This window comes from Dermacentor andersoni, chromosome 1, assembly GCF_023375885.2.
Source record: "Dermacentor andersoni chromosome 1, qqDerAnde1_hic_scaffold, whole genome shotgun sequence".
NCBI lineage: Eukaryota > Metazoa > Arthropoda > Arachnida > Ixodida > Ixodidae > Dermacentor > Dermacentor andersoni.
This window is the reverse complement of record NC_092814.1, coordinates 343,039,228-343,057,529: the sequence shown is the minus strand read 5'-3', so window position 1 is coordinate 343,057,529 and position 18,302 is coordinate 343,039,228. Positions and strand designations below refer to the sequence as shown.

The following is an 18,302-nucleotide window of genomic DNA, read 5'->3' as shown; positions in this document are numbered from 1 at the left end:
AACTTGCGGAAATGCATATCCACGGAAGAATTTCGTGCCACGAAACTACCGGGGAAACAGTAGCTTTCAGCATTTACGTAAATGTTTGCCCATCCAGCCCCAACAATCAGCGGTTTCACCACAACAATCACCAAAAAATAGCGTTGAAAAAGCAACATGTCAAAAAGGGCTTCGAAGACCATGGTTTTGAGGTGGAGCAGTGTCAGCGTCTCCCAATGTTCGAGCTTTTTTTTTCAGTTTAGAGTATCAGAAACGTTATGGATGTTCAATTCCACTACATTCTTTCGAACTAGACATTCTGAAAGTTAACGGAAGCTCCAGTTCAGCTTTGGAGGTGGCAGCGCTTGCATTTCCCGCTGATGGCTGCAAAGAAATCTTACGAGCGTAATATAGAGAGACTCGTAACGTACCTATTAGATATTTACGCGTAATGAGGCTATTATGAAACCAATATAACACCGCGAACGGCTACTTAAATGGTTGTGTAATCATATACGCTCACAGCAAAGCGGCGGATTGGCCGCGGAGGCGTCCGCCTCTTATGCGGTTCATGTAGCGCAAGCCATCGAACACTGCGCGTCGTGCCACCGCGTCTCCAGCCGCCGCGCAATTGTTATTTGTCGTGAGAGAGTATTCGCTGCATGAGGCTTTGATGTACGTATGTATACTGTTGATGGCGCGTGGTGATCAATGCGGCCAAGATAGATTGGAAGGGGGAGGCAACCCCCCCCCCATTTTTTTTACTTTGGTACGCCAGTAGTTCATACATCTTTCATGTAGATGATCTATCTCTAGTATGTGTTAAAAGATAATCACTGGGTGCACTATATGTTATCTGGATGTGTGTTCGAGGGAGTACACAGCCAGGCAACATATAGTGCACACGCAAGTAACATCCTGTCGTAAACACAAAGGACACATCCTACAGGAAAGATAAAGTTCGTTTCCTCGAGTTCTAAGAAAGGATGAATAAACATACCTTAAACACAAAGTATGTTCACTCAAGTTCACATAGAAGACAAGGAAACATAAAGGTCACGCAGGGCAGAAGAAGGAAACATACAGGAAACATAAAGGTCATGACCATTTTCATAGGGCGAGTGGAGACAACCGCGGCGTCTTCTACGGCGTTGGCCAAAACCGTAGAGATGCGGCGCAGAGATGCGCCGTAGAGATGCGTCGTCGGCGCCAATGTGTCTTGTGTGGGGTTTTGCGCTATATTACTAGCCTTCCCCTAGCTCCACTGGTGTCTGGTGTTTGTAATAGCAGAGCCACGCATAATTTTTAAATTATTCACCCTTCACGAACGACGGAGTGTAGCTTGTACCACGGACAGTGAGTGAAAAAGAATACCGCTGGAATGCAATCTTTACAATATACCGACCCTGTTCACACAAATAAAATAAGGTCCACTTTAGCACCCCACTTAGAGACGCATCTTGTGTCAAGGACGATTCGTGTCGCTACTATATCGCCTATACTTCTACTGCTACGATCTAATAAATAAATGTGGCCACGGCCACAGCCAAAGGGATCACCTTAAATTTTCTTGCCACGTGTTCTTGCTCACCACGCGTGAGTACGTTCAACTAGATATAGTTTGTTCCTGAATGAGAAAATGTGGCGCAGAAAACACGAGTAGCCGTATTCAGCACCGGTGTTCACCTAACTCGTGTATAAGCACTCCACTCCGCGCTTTCTTTCTCATCGTAGAATGTTAAAGTGATTGCATGCTACAAGAACAAAACAGAAAATGTCAGTTTTTCGGGAATATATTCATGAAATGGAGGAAGAAGCTTGAGCAGTATCATTGCGTTTGGAGTTATCGCTTACGATGTCAATGTCAGCGAGGTTAGATCATAGTCCTCAAACTGCCAGCTTGCGCGACCAATCTTTTTGTTAAAGGAGACTAGAACGATTTATTCGAATGGTAGAACGGTAGCCAGTGCTATAGTGTACTAGAATAATACTAGTACACTATAGCCAGTGCCATCAGGGTACGAAACTGGCGAGTTTTTCTACGGGTATTGAACTGCGAGGGGAACTCCCGTGCTTTCTTGAGTTTGTCCTGAACCAGCTGGTCATGGCGCTTTTCTTTTTTTCTCAGCTAGTTCGGGAGATGACGGAGGCAACTGAGATTGACAGACGTCGTGAACAATGCGTTAACACGCCGTCCTTGTTACTAAAAAAAAAAAAAAGAACTTCAGCTTTCGCGCGTACAACCACTATGTTGAGCGCAAAAAAAAAAAAAAAGCGTGTTTCCCATGATGTGCAATCACGTGACTTCGACACGTGTGGGCAATGGTATAAGAAGCCGTGTTTCTTTCAAATAAACGTTGTTGAAAATCAACGCTTGTGGTGTGGTCTTCTCGTCTCGTGTCCCGTCTACGTTTTGCGCTGTTAACACCAGGATGGAAAACCAAAAAGCCCAAGCTGCTATTCTAGCGAAATACTAACGCGACTATAGCAGTGATAGGGACGCAAAAACGAAGTTTTATTCTGAAAACTTGGAGCGGAAGACGGGCCTATGGAGTCTCCCGCGATTTTCAGAAGAAACATGTCCGCGCATGCAGTCTGGGCATACAGTTCTTTTTTTTTTTTTTTTGAGGGCATGACAGAGTTCAGCCCAGCTCGTGGCAGTAGGTGAAGAACCCTCGGTCCTGATTTTATCCTCCGATAGGCTTCAGCAATATGAATGAAAGCATATGCAAGTCATTCGTTAGCGAGACCACAACACGTGTCACGCACAGAAGTGGCACGTGAATACATGCCGCTGTGTTGAGTCAAGGACCTGCGCAAGCAAGAACAAGGGCAAGGCGGCACGAAACGGGCAACGCTGCTTGTACGCGCGCGCTTAAAAAAATTAAAATTAAATTATGGGGTTTTACGTGCCAAAACCACTTTCTGATTACGACGCACGCCGTAGTGAAGGACTCCGGAAATTTCGACCACCTGGTGTTCTTGAACGTGCACCTAAATCATAGTACACGGGTGTTTGCGCACGTCGCCCCCATAGAAATGCGGCTGCCGGGGTTCGATCCCGCGACCTCGTGCTCAGCAGCCTCTTAGCAACCACGGCGGGTGCGCGCGCTTCCTCGGCCTCGTAAAACATTGGGTGCTCTGAGTCAACAATTAGGATGCCAGTCAACTATTACGCACAGCCACCGTAACAATCTTGAAAACAAAAATTAGGGAAAAAAGAAGAGCCAACGAGCCCTATAACTGAACTACAGGTTGCGCAGGCGACATGGAGCAATGGGTTTATTTTTCGAGGAAATTTCCGCGGCTTGTCGTTCATGTCAACCCATTTTCACTTCGGCTCGGTTGATAATCACAGCTCCTTTAGAAGTCATTACATACAAGTTCCCGTATTTTATTAATGAAATTTTGTAATAAAAAGGAACCTAAGGAGCCGCTAAAAATGCTGAAGTGCCATTGGAGATAGCGTAGCCTGACCGACCGTGTTGCTTTTCTCCCTGCTTTATTTACTTCATGGTTGCGGCACCCACGCCGGCAACACAGCAACTCAGTGAACTCCCTCGAAACATGCGCATATATGCTTCCAAGCAGGACACGCCTACATACCTTTCTACCAAAGCGTCTAGGAATCGGGGACTTCAGTACCTGCAGCCTTGCTTCTCGCTAGCTGGAAGCAATTGCTGTTTTTAAACGGAGAGTATCGTTTTGTCCAAATCCGTAAAAAGTAAATAATGAGAACCACATTACGGGAAATGTTCCGCGGAACAGTTTCTGCTACCCTACCCGCACTCCGTGCGCCAGTGATACCGTTTCATGTTCGAAAAAAACGTAGGCATGCGGACGCAGGCATAAACAGAAGGAAACGGATAAGAGAAACACCGACTGTCAACTGCAAAGTCGCACAGTGGCGAAAAAGAAGGTGCACACAAAACTTATCGGCGCATATTGAAGAATGGCAGCACCCTCCGCCAAACTTAACTGCGCAGGCTAATGAGATGCAGCTCCAAGCCTCAATCAGGGACAGGATGAAAATAAAGAGGAACTGTCGCGCCTTAACACCTACCTTTCACGCAGGCCCACATGTGTCCCCAGTTGACGGTGGGCGCTGCCACTGTGGTACTGCAGTACTTACCCACGTTCAAGTCTTCAGTCGTTTAAATCACATCTCGAATTGCTGAACAACACAGCGTAAGCGGAAAATCGCACCCGTCATGAGGTACGTTTCTCATTAATCGTTACACGTTAACAGTCTCAATCTACCAGTTTTTATATAATTTACACCCATGAAATGATTAACTTTGGAGAGGGGGTGCCTACTTGCCGGGCACCATTCTTAATCTATGTTATCCCACTTTTGTTGTGTGCGCAGCTATGTGACTAGCCCATATTTGGAGTCAGTAATCAATATGCACGGCGTAAAAGCGAGAATTTGTAAAAAAAAAAAAAAAATTCAGGCCCGGTGCAATGCTCTAACTCAACGATAAATACGGCTACAAAACCACGCAAGATTTCGCACATACAAGCTTTTGCCAGTTCTTTTTTTAATTACAGTCCTGCCACGTGTCCACTGCAGGGAGCTAAATTCGAGGGTCACGCTAAAGTTACGTAACACTTTGAAGTGCGAACGGATTATTTTGGTGAAATATTCCACATGCAATTATCTTCTTAATGCACGCGGTGTGCAATCTCGAGCAAAAGTTGAGAAATCATTAGCGACGAAAAAAAATTACGCACACCCAACGCAAATGTGGGAATCTAAATGAAGCAAAGTTTCAGTAAAAGAGTTAAATAAACGCTTTGCATCTATCGGCCATGAGTACAATTGTGCTTGCTTTGATCCTATGCAACGGGTAACCTAGTGGAATGTGGAACACAAAGCTCACAGCTTTATAGTAATGCAATTTTTGTGCTTAAACACTGCATCGTTCACAGGCTGTGACGAAATTCAATCTCAATCAGGCGGTTGAACACTGCAAGACGTCTGTGTAGAAATGTCTACGAGGACAAAGGCTATGCATGACTCTTGTCGAGGGAAGACTGGGGATGACAAGTGCGTGAACAGAAAAGTACGACACGTATTAAAGATCATTTAGGAATTCTGTACCTGTTGTGTCACAATAGGAGAATTCAGGAGAATTGGCCAGGAACTGGCACACACACACACAGTGGCGCATATCGAGAGGCTACATCACAGCGAATAAAGGAAACTGAAGAATAAGTTAATCACAATACGCGATTTCATTATGGTTGATTCCGCGATTTCATCTGATGAAGAAACATAGTGGCTATGAGTGACCAATAGGGACAATGTCTCTGGAATAATTTTTGCCGTCGGGTGTTTCAGAAAAGGACTTCGACCCCATGCACCTGCAGAAGGGTTATTCATTCCAACCGCATTGGAATGCGGCCGCGAAAGCTGGGAATCGAACCTACGAACTCGAGCTAAGCAGTGGACTGCTATACTCTGGGACATCAAGCGGGGTAACAGACAGTGTAATAGGTGCACGAAACCTGTCCTAATACAGAGGGCAAACCACTTCCGTGATCTTGCCCAAATGTTTTTCAGAATGGTTCATGGCGTTCTGAGCACATCGCGAGGGGATAGCTTCAGTTGCTGGTCACGGCGGCAGAATTTCGATATTGCCTTAATGCGAAAACGCTCGCACATCCTTTCGTGGGTGCTGTTTTAACCCCAGGCGGTCAAACTTCATCCGGACTCCGCCCACTAAAGTGTCACACTTAGTAGTACGGTGAATAAATCACACAATTCCCGTTCATTCTCCTATTTTTGTTACTTTAGCGCAGAAATAGCGTTCAAATAAACGTATGTGACATTTACCCTACATCTCTGTCTCTCTTTTATATCACCAACATTTTCGCCCTCATACTCTTATTCATAAGCTAAATCAGCCGTAGTACAATCGGGTCTCGTTACATAACGCTTCGTCATTCTTGCTCAAATACTGATATATACTTATTTTGCGCTCTTCACCTGAAAAAAACATACAGACTGTCGAATAACGTTTTGCCTTCCTTCAAGCTTTCATGTGAGCGTGATGTCCACAAATATTTGTATAAAGCTCGAAAGAAAGTATGATTTAAAGAACATTAAGTGAATGTTCATATTCTGACACAACATTGCATCTAGCTTCTTACCACTCCCCATCACTACCTTTTCTGCACGAACTAGCACATATAATGTGACGTCCCCATGGGGGGTAAAAGACCTTTCCTGAAATGCTGCCCCTATTTTATCTACGACACTCCCGAATGAACACGGAACGAGGACAGCTGCATTAATGAAGTGTTTGCCGATCAACTGGCAAAAAATACAGCGATGAGGAGCCTGACATTCAATGATGACACATAGAGTGGAAGAAGGGATTATGAAACTCGTTCAAAAAGCACAGAATAATGTTCTTTTGTGAGCTCGCATTAGTGAGGGATAATAAAAGCAAGTAAAACCCAAAGCTGGCGCGCTTCAGAATGATTCGGGAAAATCTTTAAACGATGTCAATCCAAGCTGGAGTAAACACATTCCATACTCGTATTTATAAAAATATCAAGAGCGATGGCCGTCGCCTGTGTGCGAGGATCACGTGCGAGTAAAAGACGAAGACGAAGCGCCCTTCTCCGTTCGACGCTGCACGAGACGCTGCACGAGCGAAACCATCCAACCGAGCGAGCACCTCGGAGACGATGGCCCCTTCAGCCGCTCTGAAGTCCTTCAGGCGTTCCCGGATGCCAAGGCACCCTCACGCAAGGCGCCAACGGCGCACTGATGGCGTCCGCCGTCCAGTCTCACTCGGCATCCGACGTCGTGCTGGCGGGGCTAGGCAGCGGGCTTCGACCGACCAATTATCCCTCCGGCTGCCTGGGCGCCACAAGGACCGCAGGAGGTGTCCTCGCCACGTCTTCGAGCGCAAGTGCCGCAATGAGGCCATGTCGCCCTGCACTCTGGGATCCGCAGCAGCAGCACCTGGCAACTGCAGCATCCTACCGTGCTTCCGGCTCCGGCACGAAAGGCTGCGCTCCTGCAGAGCCCTGGCAAGTGACGTTTATTCATTCGCCTTGAGTGTATGTAGCTGCCACGCCGTCAATATTATTTCCTACTCGCAGATAGCACGCTACGTCACGGGATATCTTCATACTGAGTATAAAATGGGCCATGCTGCCTTTCCGTCCTTTATCAGTCTGGATTGAAAACCTCCTCACAATATTCATCAGTAAGAATGGAACGGTCTCTCCTGTATTTTTGTTTATTCCTTTTAATCCTAACGTTGGAGTCTTAGCGTAGATAACTAAGTACGTTTTACAGATATAAGTTTTAGAAATATTAAATCACAAGAAACGTATAAACGAAGAAGTGCCTCTGTGTGCACCCTTGTATCCATCTTTTGTGCGGATATTTGATGACGTAATAAGCTGTCATGGGAGCTCAGTAGCCACCCTGTCGCTCTCTAGAGGTCGAGGTCATGTGTTAGATCCTAGACGGGGGGCGGGGGGGGGGGCGGGGAGGGGGGGGCCAAGTTCCTATCGGGGGCGGCATACAAAACGCTCGTGCAAGATGGATTCGGAGCACTGTAAATAACCCCCGGCGGTCAAATTATTCCCAGAGCACAGCGACTCATCATTGAATTGCAGTTCCGACACCTAACTCCCGCTCAACCGACGCCAAAGCAAAACCAAGCAAAACAAAACAAAAAAAAACCTGGCGCCCTATAACGTAAAACTATTCCAATATGTTTTTATTCCAATCTCCTGACGTCAAGTTTCCGCAACCGCCGACGCAAGCATCACGCGGTGACCCGCAGCGCTGCCTCAACAGCCCAATCAAACACTCCTACTTTTCTTTGCTTTCGAAATTAATAACATTGTCTACGTTGAAGTGTGCTTCACATGTAATTGGGTGCCAGGAGGCAAGGAGCACGCTCAAGTGGAGAGCGTTTCGATGGGGCCGAGACACCGAACTGAAAGAAATAACCAGATGAAGAGGGTGGTGCCGGCGTCTGCGATTGGTCCACGTTCTCTAATTCGTCGAATGGGAAATTACAATTTTTCTTTTGTTCGGTCAAATGATGCATAATCAGTGCGTGCACGCTATTTCAGATGGGGAGCTATCGGTCCAAAAAAGTTTTTGACCAATCGTGGAGGGCTGATTTCATAATTGGAATAGAAATGTTTGGAATACTTTTACATTATAGCGCTCTGGTAGCTATCTGAATCATTTAGATGAGCGACAAAATAATTTTATTTAAATGGCTGTTTCATTATGTGGTGTCGCAAACGGACCAAATATAGAAGGCGACTTTATGCTGGCTGGGCTACGCAGCGTGCATCGACCGACCAGTTTTCGCTCCGGCTGCCCGGGCGCCACAAGGACAGCAGCAGGTCTCCTCGCCACGTCTTCCAGCGCAATCGCCTCCATGACGTCATGTTGGGCTGCCCTCTGGGATCAGCAGGAGCAGCAGGTGGCAACTCCAGCCTCCTGCCGTGCTTGTGGCTCCGGTACGAAAGTCCCTGCCCTTGCCGAGTGATAGCAAGTTGGGTTTGTTCATTCGCCAACAGTGTTAATAGCTGTGCTGCCGTGAAGGTGATTTGATAGGCGCCCATAGTACAGCGTGTCACGTGTTATTTCTATATTGAATATTCAGGGGAGTGGCCTCTTTGGGGCGCTCTCGGGATGCAGTTTGCATTCGGCTGGTCGAAACCAGGCGTTCTGAACACATTCGCGTGGTCTATTCAGAGCGCCGAGCTGGATCACGCGGCTACTCTGATGGCTCTGGCAGAAGCTAGCACGTTCGGCTGGGGCAGTATTTCTACGGCTACAATCACGAGAGGGCTCCGCATCGCTGTTAACCGACTTGGAGCGTCGTAGGAACCACCAGAGTGTACCATAAAAGGCCCCGTGTTGGCCTATTTTCCTTAAACTATTCGTATTAAAAGGCCTCTACTCATCAGGAAAAATTGAATGGCACTCCAAGCGTTCATTTTTTTATTTATAGAATTTGGTGCCTTTGGGTAGAAACTATCTGCATATGTTTTTTTTTTAATTATGGAATTTTACGTGGCGAAATCACGATCTGATTGTGAAGCACGCTGTGGTTCGGGACTCCGGAATAATTTTGACCTCGTGGTGGTCTTTTAACGTGCACCTAATCCTAACTGCACGGGTGCTTTCGCATTTCGCCCTATCGAAATGCGCCCGCCGTTGCCGGGATTCGCTCCCACGACCTCGTGCTTTGCAGCGCAACACCATAGCCACTAAGCAACCACGGCGGGTTAGATCGAGTCCATATAAGTCGTTCTTACTGTTCGACAAACAAACCTTAAATCGAAAAAGTACCTGCTTGTCCAGTGAATAATATACGCCTTCTTTACATATGTTTCTTCCATTTAGTGAACGCCGGTCTGCACGAAAAGAAAAAAAAAATAATTCTAGCAGTGTTATCTTTGTCGACAACAATTTTTGGGTCTAAAACGAAGGCTACGGAACCAAATCGCGACTTTTGCACCGCTGCAGGAAGAAGTCCCGCAGTTCTGTTGACGTTTTCTTATGTTCGAAAAACACTGTCTTCTTCTTTCAAAGCATAAAATTGGAACAATGCTTAAAAGTCAACAGTAAGCGACTGATAGTTTACTGTTTTGGTTAGTTCGCCCTGTTGAGTTCTCCCATGCTCGAGAAAAGAGCGCATTTGGGCGTCAGTCAAATTTGCAAACGCAAGATTGCGGCGGTGTCTTCTGGTGTTTGTTCGTCGCTTCTGTCCCGCTTGTTAATTGATTCCCACGTGGTCAAAATTAACCTCGACTGTCTTCCACTAAATCGTGCCTCATAATCAAATCGAAACTTTGGCTCGTAAAACCCCAGACTTCATTCATTGCGCCTCTGACCTTACGGGCAGAGACTGATGACCAACATGAAAAACAAAATACAGTTGAGGCGAACAAAACACGTTTTGACACCATCCACGCGGAATCCAGGTCAATCCGTCAGGGAATCACTACCGTCGAGGCCGGCTTCGGTTGCGCGTTCGACATCATACGACCACTTCGGGGCTCAGGTACAGGCTGCGTTGCTGCCTGTTCAGAAATCGATTGATATCGGCTGTATAAATATCGATTAGCCTCTGAAATTTACGCCGAGATAGTGGTATCAGCCAACACTGAAATGAAGGAGTCATGCACCGTCGGAAAACATTAAAGCCGAAGCCTGTGCCACACTCAATCACCGGGACTCCGCTGCATAGGAATACACGTGCAGAAAACTGAAAACCCGTAGCCTTCGCTTCGTGCCACAGAGTAGTTGTCAGCGAGTATTGTCAGCGAGTATTGAGCGTGAATTTGTTTCGATGTACCTTTTGTCGTTCATTTCCTGCTCCTTCATTGTTGTTCATTTTAAGTGCTGGCCCAGAAAGGTCGCAACCTCTTAGTGTACTGTTTAACTACGCGTATAATATTAACAAGTGTGTAAGCTTGTCCTTCATATTCTGATGCAATGTATTGCCCGATGTCCAGTAACCGCCTCCGTATGGAGGCTTGCACTATGTATGAAATAAAAAAAATAATTACCCGCAGTGGTTGTCCAGTGGCTAAGGGGTTGCACTGCTGAGTCCGAGGTCGTCGGTTCGATCCTCGCCAAGTTGGAGGCTTTCCGAAGTAGGGTGGAATGCAAGAACGGCCATGCATGCCGTCACTTGGGTGCGCGATGAAGAACCCCACCGCGTTGAAATATACTCCGAAGGACGCTCGCTACGGCGTAACTCATAATAATATCGTAGGTTTGGCTGGTAAAATGGCCGAATTGAATTAAAAAAAAAAGACTCCTTAACGGACACCAACATAATTCATTCGAATACCAGAGGAATTCTCTGAAAACGGATGTACTCTGCTGTGGTTGCACAGTCTAACCAAATTTACTAGCAGAACTTTTCCTTCTCATTTTATGACGTGCTCATCAGGGCAGTCAATTCATTTAAGCATGCAGTAAAGCAGCCAAGACTAAAATGATGACGTGCACGCATCCCTAAGCGTTGTAATCCCTGACGGTCAACGTGCCGCCAATCTGTTGCGGGAGTTTTGTTCCGACGGCTTTGTAAGCGCCAATTACAAGTAAATATACACTGAGTATTCTGCACGAAATCTGCACGCGCAATTTCAATATGATACAGACGTACTTGAGCTACGTGCGAGATAGCTGAACGCATAAGTTTAGCGAACTCCATTAATGGAGACCCTTGCCGCATAAGAATAAATATATAAATATAACACTAAATGAAATATTATGCCATATATAATGTCCTTCTAAAGCAAGTACAATTAAAGTGCGCTATTATCAACTGTCGTCATACCTCAATGGTCGATGAGTATTAGGAACTGGTTCGACTCCATTTGTGTTGAAACCATCAACAACAACAACAACAAAGGCCCTGTGTCATCCACTCTGTGACGAAGGATGACCAGCGAGGTTGTGTATGTGGGCCGCTTAATGGCGAACTACACCTACGCCACGGGTCGGTCCGGCATTGCACTATCTTCGGGATCGTACAGCGTAATGGGAGTTTTCTATCTACACACGGACACGTTTCTGGGGGAACTAGCCTTAAAGAGCTTCTGTATAATTTTTAAATAATTAATGACGACGACGAATGCGGGAGCAGTCGCACGAGCGCGTTCATGCGGTAGCACCCACGGGCGGAAACGAGCCAGCTGTGGAAGACGGCGATGACACTGGAACCAATCCTGATGACGATAGTTTTCTCTTAACACACGGATACGATCCTTGGGGAACTAGCCCTTAACAACTTCGCTGTAATAAATCCTAGGGCACTTAAGCGTTTAGGAGTTGTGAATACGAAACATTAAAGTACAACCGAACGCCACTGAGCGGTCCTTCGATTTATGAGCACTTCATGGGCTTTAAGGCGTGCGCGTTAAGACGCCTGGCCTAACACAAGGCTGGTGCACTTTGATCCGTGACGTAATGCTATCTTGCCCGCCTGCCATGGAATCTAATGGGGACGCTCTCGTGTAAGCCACGGTGATGTTGATGTCACTGCACTCGTCACGCCGGGCTTGGCAATCATGATCTCATGAGGCAGAGTGCAAAGGCCTACGAACCGTCCAGTCGGTAACACGCTCAGCTTCTGAACGTGGGTTCGTACTTTCTAAACTCACAACCACCAATGTCTTTCCTTTCTAGTTTATTCTGTTTTCTTTTTTTAATTTCTTCATAGCCATTACCGAGGTGAAGTTAGGACGCAGGCGACAGCTTCCGCGGCCAAGGAACGCGCTGATAACGTTGTCTTCCGAGAGCGAGAGCGAGGTTGACGTGATAGGCGGCGATGCCCTTCCCTTTCGCCGCACTTTTCCGTCGAGTGGCGCCTTCCTGTAGCCTTCCTGTAGGACTGGCTGCCACTCCGACTTTATCTCGTAACACCCACTTCCTAACACTTTGACCCTTCCTCTAGACATCAGCAACCCCCCAACCTATACGGAATATTATCGGGAGGAAAAGTAATGGATTTTGTGCCTCGGATTATGGCGTGCTTTGACAAAAGGGACCGATACTTGTTTCCATTCCCGGTTCTCGGAATTATACGTGCTGAAGGATTTGGCCACAATACGCGGAAATCAACTCTCCAGGGCCCGTGTCGTCTGTCCTCCTTATTTCAGTCATGTTTTCACACTGTATGCCATAGTATGCCGCTCTGTCAACCAACTCGGGAAACAACCGTGTTCAAGCTATCGAGCTTGTCCAACAGGGTACCTACACTGCCGGTATTAATCAATCGTGCACGTAGGGACCATAAAATGAATCTGGCGGCGACCACCGACACGGTGACATCTTTATTTACTAGGCTTCCTCTTTTCGCCAGCGAGTGAAGCTGGCTTCACACAACGCAGCAAAGTCCTCTGACAAGCATCACGTGACCTAGCCGCAACGAACTGCTCCGCCGGTAGCTTATCTGCTTCGTACATGTGTGCGCAGTGATTGGGCAACACTGAGTCACCTAATGCTCCTCCGCACAATTTGTTCCGTCACTTCAATCCAGCTTGAGTGTGTGCCTATAAGCGGAAACGCAGCGCAAAAAATAAAAAAATAAAACGAGGATGTGTGTGTCATTCAAGCTCACTGACCTCTTCGTTCGATCGTCAGTGCTGCCTCCAGCTTTCTTGTCGTTTTCAACGGCAGTCCTCCTCACATGCTTAATTGTCCTGCACTAAATGGAAGGAGAACGCATTAAACCTTGCTTTAATACGGGAGAGTATTTCAGCATTATTGGAAGACTCTTAGCAAGTAAGTAGCGCAAAACACAAAGGAAAAATGTTGCGAGCTGATCCGCTTCATAGTGCATGGCTTGGCACCTGTAACACACGGTCAGGGTTGTCCGCAGTCTCCCAGATCGTAACAGAGCAAAAGGGTTCGATCTCTGAGGGCACGTGCTGTCCAACTGGGAGAGAAAGACAACTCGGGAGAGAAAGACAAGCCGCTTGAAAATAGTTGCGAACTGTACTAACACGGGACATCGCTAGTTAATGAAAAGCACGCGCGTCTGGTTTACCTGCGAAAAAATTATCAATAAACTGACCTATTATAGGCTACCATCAATCTGTGTACTGAAGCATCGGTAACCGTCCTTCGTAATCACCTACCGCATTCTTCACCCCTGTCATTAGCGTTGGGCATCTGCGAAGCAGTGAAAAAGTTTACTCCGATGAAGCGTGTTACTGATTAAGAATGGCCACTAGTCAAAAGAAGCCGTTCCAGCCCAGAGAGCGATGGTCTTGCGCTGCCGTATGGTTTTCTACCATAACGATTCAGAGGTGGCCTGCAGTGGCATGGTTCAAGCACTTACATGATGTTCTGAGGGCCGCAAGATAAGGATGGTGACAAAGATAGGCATGCCTTGAACATTTTCTTACCGTCCTAACTTTGCAGCCCGTTCCGCCTATGCGTTTCGAGGAAATATTCTATAAATTTATAAAAGGTCTGCAATTAGGCATAACATCAGCACTGCCCACCAGCACGGAAACTGCTAAAGCTGATCTTGTTCTCACCCAGAGCATCAAGGACTCCACTACACTCAAATCGCAGTCGTAATATTTATCGGTGTAAATCAACTGACACGCTGTGTTATGACGTTCTTACAGAGAAACATCCAAAGTGTAGATTTTGGAAGAATCTTTCGATATCCTTACGCTTTGCCTTTCAAACAGACGGTAATGTGTTAAACTGAAAGACTTCACTTCTTCAGCACTAAATACACAAAAATGATTATACCACAGGGGTCCGTTGCACGGTGTGTTCTTTTCAATTTTTATTCGTAAATTATTTGACTATTTGATTATTTTAAAAATTATACGTAAAATTGAAAAACCTACAATTCAGAATACATAAAAGGCACTCAAAGAGGATAATTCGAAAACAAGATCTACCGGATGTGAAAGTACCGGAGGAACACAACATAGAATATAACTCATCCAAAAAGGAAAGAAAAAAAACTTTCACATTGCACCTGAGACATCACATGATGACATACGTACGCAGGATTTGTTGAAAGTTGCCGGGGTGAACTTAGTAGCCAATGTCTGATGGTAGGTTATTCTAGCGAAATATGAATCTGGGTATAAATGACTGAGCGCAAAGATCTGAGTGATACACACCGTGCTTTGACTTAGAGAGGGTGATCTCGGCGAGAGAAAATGACAGAGCGTGAGTGAAAGAAGCCATCAATGCAAACGCTCGTGATGGTGAAGTTTATGAAAGAGCGATAGGCGCGCGTGTTTGCGGCGTAGTGATAGCGGATGCAATTCGGCACGATTCTTTAAACATGCAGCACTAGAGTGTGGGAGATAGTCTGTAAAGATAAAGCAAGGAGCACGGCTTACAAGTATTCAAGGTTACGTACGATAGTGTCCTGGTTCGGATCCCAGGTGGCGCATGCATATTCGACTTTGAGGTATCACTAATGCGGTGTATATGCTGGATCTTTTTTTTTAAGTGTAAAGGCGCTTGCTTTAGTCTGTGTTCTATAATTAGAAATTTGCGGTTAACACATGCAAGTGTAACGTTGATGTGATGACGAACATATTGGATCCCATTGCAAATTGACTCCTCAACAATCTTATTATCAAGAGAGTATGACGTTGCAATATACGAGACGAGGAGCGCCAAAATGACATGCACTTAGCTTTAGCATAATTTAAGGTCATTTACCAGTCTGAACACCATGTACTGAATGCGTTTAGGTGCGGTTGGAACGCTTGACGATTAGCGTTAGTAGAAATTTTACGGCAAATAGCGCAATCATCGGCCAACAGACTTATTCGGGACGACATGCAGTCAGGCAAATCAATAATATAGACTATAAAAAGCAAAGCAGCAAGCACGCTCCGTTGTGGAACCCTGGAGGCAACTGGAATAAAGGAGGAGTTGTGGCGTTCATGGCGCAGGTGTTCCTGTTCAAACTAGATTATTTCGCTAGGAAATAGAGGTTTGCCGTCACCCGACGGCCCCGGAACTTATAATTTCATAACCGCTTCTGTACAGCGCTTCGACTGAGCGCGGGCCGTGTCAGTGGATTTGTCAGACAATGCAAATGCCACGCAAAGGTGACAAAGGGCTTGTTTTGTGCTGTCGCAGTGCCAGGACCTGCGGCCACTCTGTGCTACGGCGAAGCTGCAGAAACTGCTCGACGCCTGAGAATCGCACGCAGCAGCACAACTAGCGTCATTGAGGAGGTAATGTATGGTATGTGCACATCGGCCATTGGCGACGTTCTACTGGGAATCGACCGTTAGAAGTCATTTATGCATTATTTGGCGCGTGAGTGTTTCAGCAGAATTTAATGACATTTTGCGATGAACCTTTCCGAAACAAGATGAAAAATGTTGCACGTTTGTTCAATTGCTTTTGGAAGCGTTGCCATCTGCATAGGCCGCGGTAAGGGTTCGGAAACTCCTGCTTCCGAGCCACAGATTCTGCACTACAGGAAGACATGAGGCAATAAGGGTCGCAAGACAGAGGGAGAATAGTTAAAAAAATTAATGTATTGTTTTACGTGCGAAAACCACGATCTGATTATGATGCACGCCGTAGGAGGGCACTCCCGAAATTTGGACCAGCTGGGGTTCTTTAACGTGCTCCTGAATCTAAGTTCACAGGCCTTTTCGCATTTCGTCCCCATCGTAATGCGCGGCCGCCGTGGCTGGGCTTCGGTCCCGCGACCTGGTGCTTAGCAGCCCAATACCATAGACATTAAGTAACAACGGCGGGTGAGGGAGATTATTCGTCAACTGCTAGAACGACATGTTGCTAGTTAACGACCATGCGCGCATGCCCGGTTATATGCATGCGGAAAAATCGGTGAACTTCCTCGGCCCAATTTAGTTGCAATTGGCCTGCGCACTTCGACACTCGTCACCGTCCTCGAGCGAGACTTTGATCCAACGAACAGTTCTTCTTATACTTGTTTTTACTAAATGTAACACCCAAGGGGATGGTTGGTTAATATTTTACCCTCGCAGTGGCCCGACCTGCCGGCCTGCTGCCCTTCGGTGACGCTGCGGTGGCTGCTCGACGCCGAAGAATCGCACGCAGCTGCAGCGCCACGAGCAGCGCTCACTTCGCCAAGTGCATCACATGCTGCAGCTGTTGCGCCTCGAGGGACCCAGCGTTGCCGAAGGAGGTCACGTGGACTTCTGTCTCTCTAGAGAGAGTCCGCGCACGTGGCCAGGACGTTCATGTTAACGCTTTTGGTTTCGTGATCCGTCACTTTTTGTTCTTCTACTTTTTTTAATATATCAATAAATATGGTTTTGATTGTCTACTGGCGTGACGTCTATGCTAAAACGCTGTCGTTATCCGAGAAGAGGTGATTTCAAGCTGTGCCGAAGTATCTCCTGTCCTATACCCTTACTATCCACAATCGCAAAAAAGGAGTACAACTACTGAAATGATTGCAGTGTGTTTCGCGGTCGTGTACGTGTACCGCGACGTACCGGTAGTCTTGTGCTTATGTGCATCAAATGGTGTTAAAGTAAGACCAAGAGTGAAACAGCAGTCATGGCGACACTTTCACGGTGGATATCTGGAAACTGGTGCCACCCTTAGGATTAGATCAGAATAAATATACCTTGCAAAAGCACCGGCAACCATTATTAAACTAAATAAGTGCCGCATAAAGCAGTCCGTTGAAACGTTCGTTAGAGATTTGTTCGGTAATGAGTCAGTTACGGTATTTGATTTCTCGCGCAGATATAAGCCTCTTCCATTATTCCAGTTGAAGGATTCGATTTGCGTTACAATGCCGCAGGCAACTTTAAAAAGATACTGTATTGTCTAAAACATAAACCTGCCATAACGCCCTCAAGCCCCTGCAGTTCTTAAGTGAGTCAATTAAGGTTCCGCACTTTTGACATGCGTGCCGACAATAGACTGGCCTATAACGAGGCCTGCTTGTCATTTGCGGTTCTGCGTTCCGTACATGCCATTGAATGCTGCATTATACGTCAGCTCGGATGTGTAATAAAAGCAAGCCCGTTGTGGGGTACGTCACGTGTTATGTGAATGCGATGAAACGCTGACATCTGTGAGAAGCATCATCTGAGGGGAAAGCGACGCCCCGTTACGCGGTCAAGCGAAGGTGAAGTCACTGCCATCGGGTTGCCATGACAGCAAGATGCATACGCAAACGTTGGTAAACAATCGTAAGCGCAAAATGTATTCAGCAGAGTAATGGTTCTGGAAGGGGATTTACTCGTCGTCAAACAGGACGCCGCCTCAAGTGCGAAAAACGATTCACTGACTCGTGACTGAAGCCAAAGGAAAGCGTCACTTCATGTTAGAAATAGGTTACGGAAAAATCTTCTAATATTAGGCCTACACAACAGCGCTACGGAAAGTTGGACTGGCTGTGAAAATAAAGCCCTGACCTCCTTCCAGTTGTAATGAGGCGAATCTATTCCTTCAGACATAATTCAGCATGCGCACAGGGCCGGCAAGTTCGACGGTAATAAAAATCAGCCCGTTAAGATGACATATCATTAAAAGATTAGCAACGATTGTTGTGTGAAGACATAAGATGAAAGTGTCACAATAAGTGGTACGCGAAGATTTCACCCCTTGTGTTCGGCATGCACAATCAAAGCTGCTGCAGTGCAGTGCAGATAACTGCGGCGTCTCATACGGCGTTGGCCACGCGAATCGCGGAAGCCGTAGGAGACGCCTTAACCGGACGCCGTATATGGGCGCGTTGCCGGCGCTGATGTGTCTTGTGTGCGGTTTGGCACTACTTTACTGGCTTTGCCCCATGTCCACTAGA

The 18,302-nt window shown here is 46.5% G+C and overlaps 1 long non-coding RNA gene across 1 annotated transcript; it reads left to right on the top strand.

The window, feature by feature from the left end:
* Positions 1 to 8,083: 8,083 nt before the first annotated feature.
* On the top strand, positions 8,084 to 16,808 carry LOC129381151 (uncharacterized). Its single transcript, XR_011892326.1, has 3 exons — positions 8,084 to 8,487; positions 15,623 to 15,730; positions 16,507 to 16,808. It is a non-coding gene; the product is annotated as an uncharacterized lncRNA (long non-coding RNA).
* The last annotated feature ends 1,494 nt before the right edge of the window (positions 16,809 to 18,302 follow it).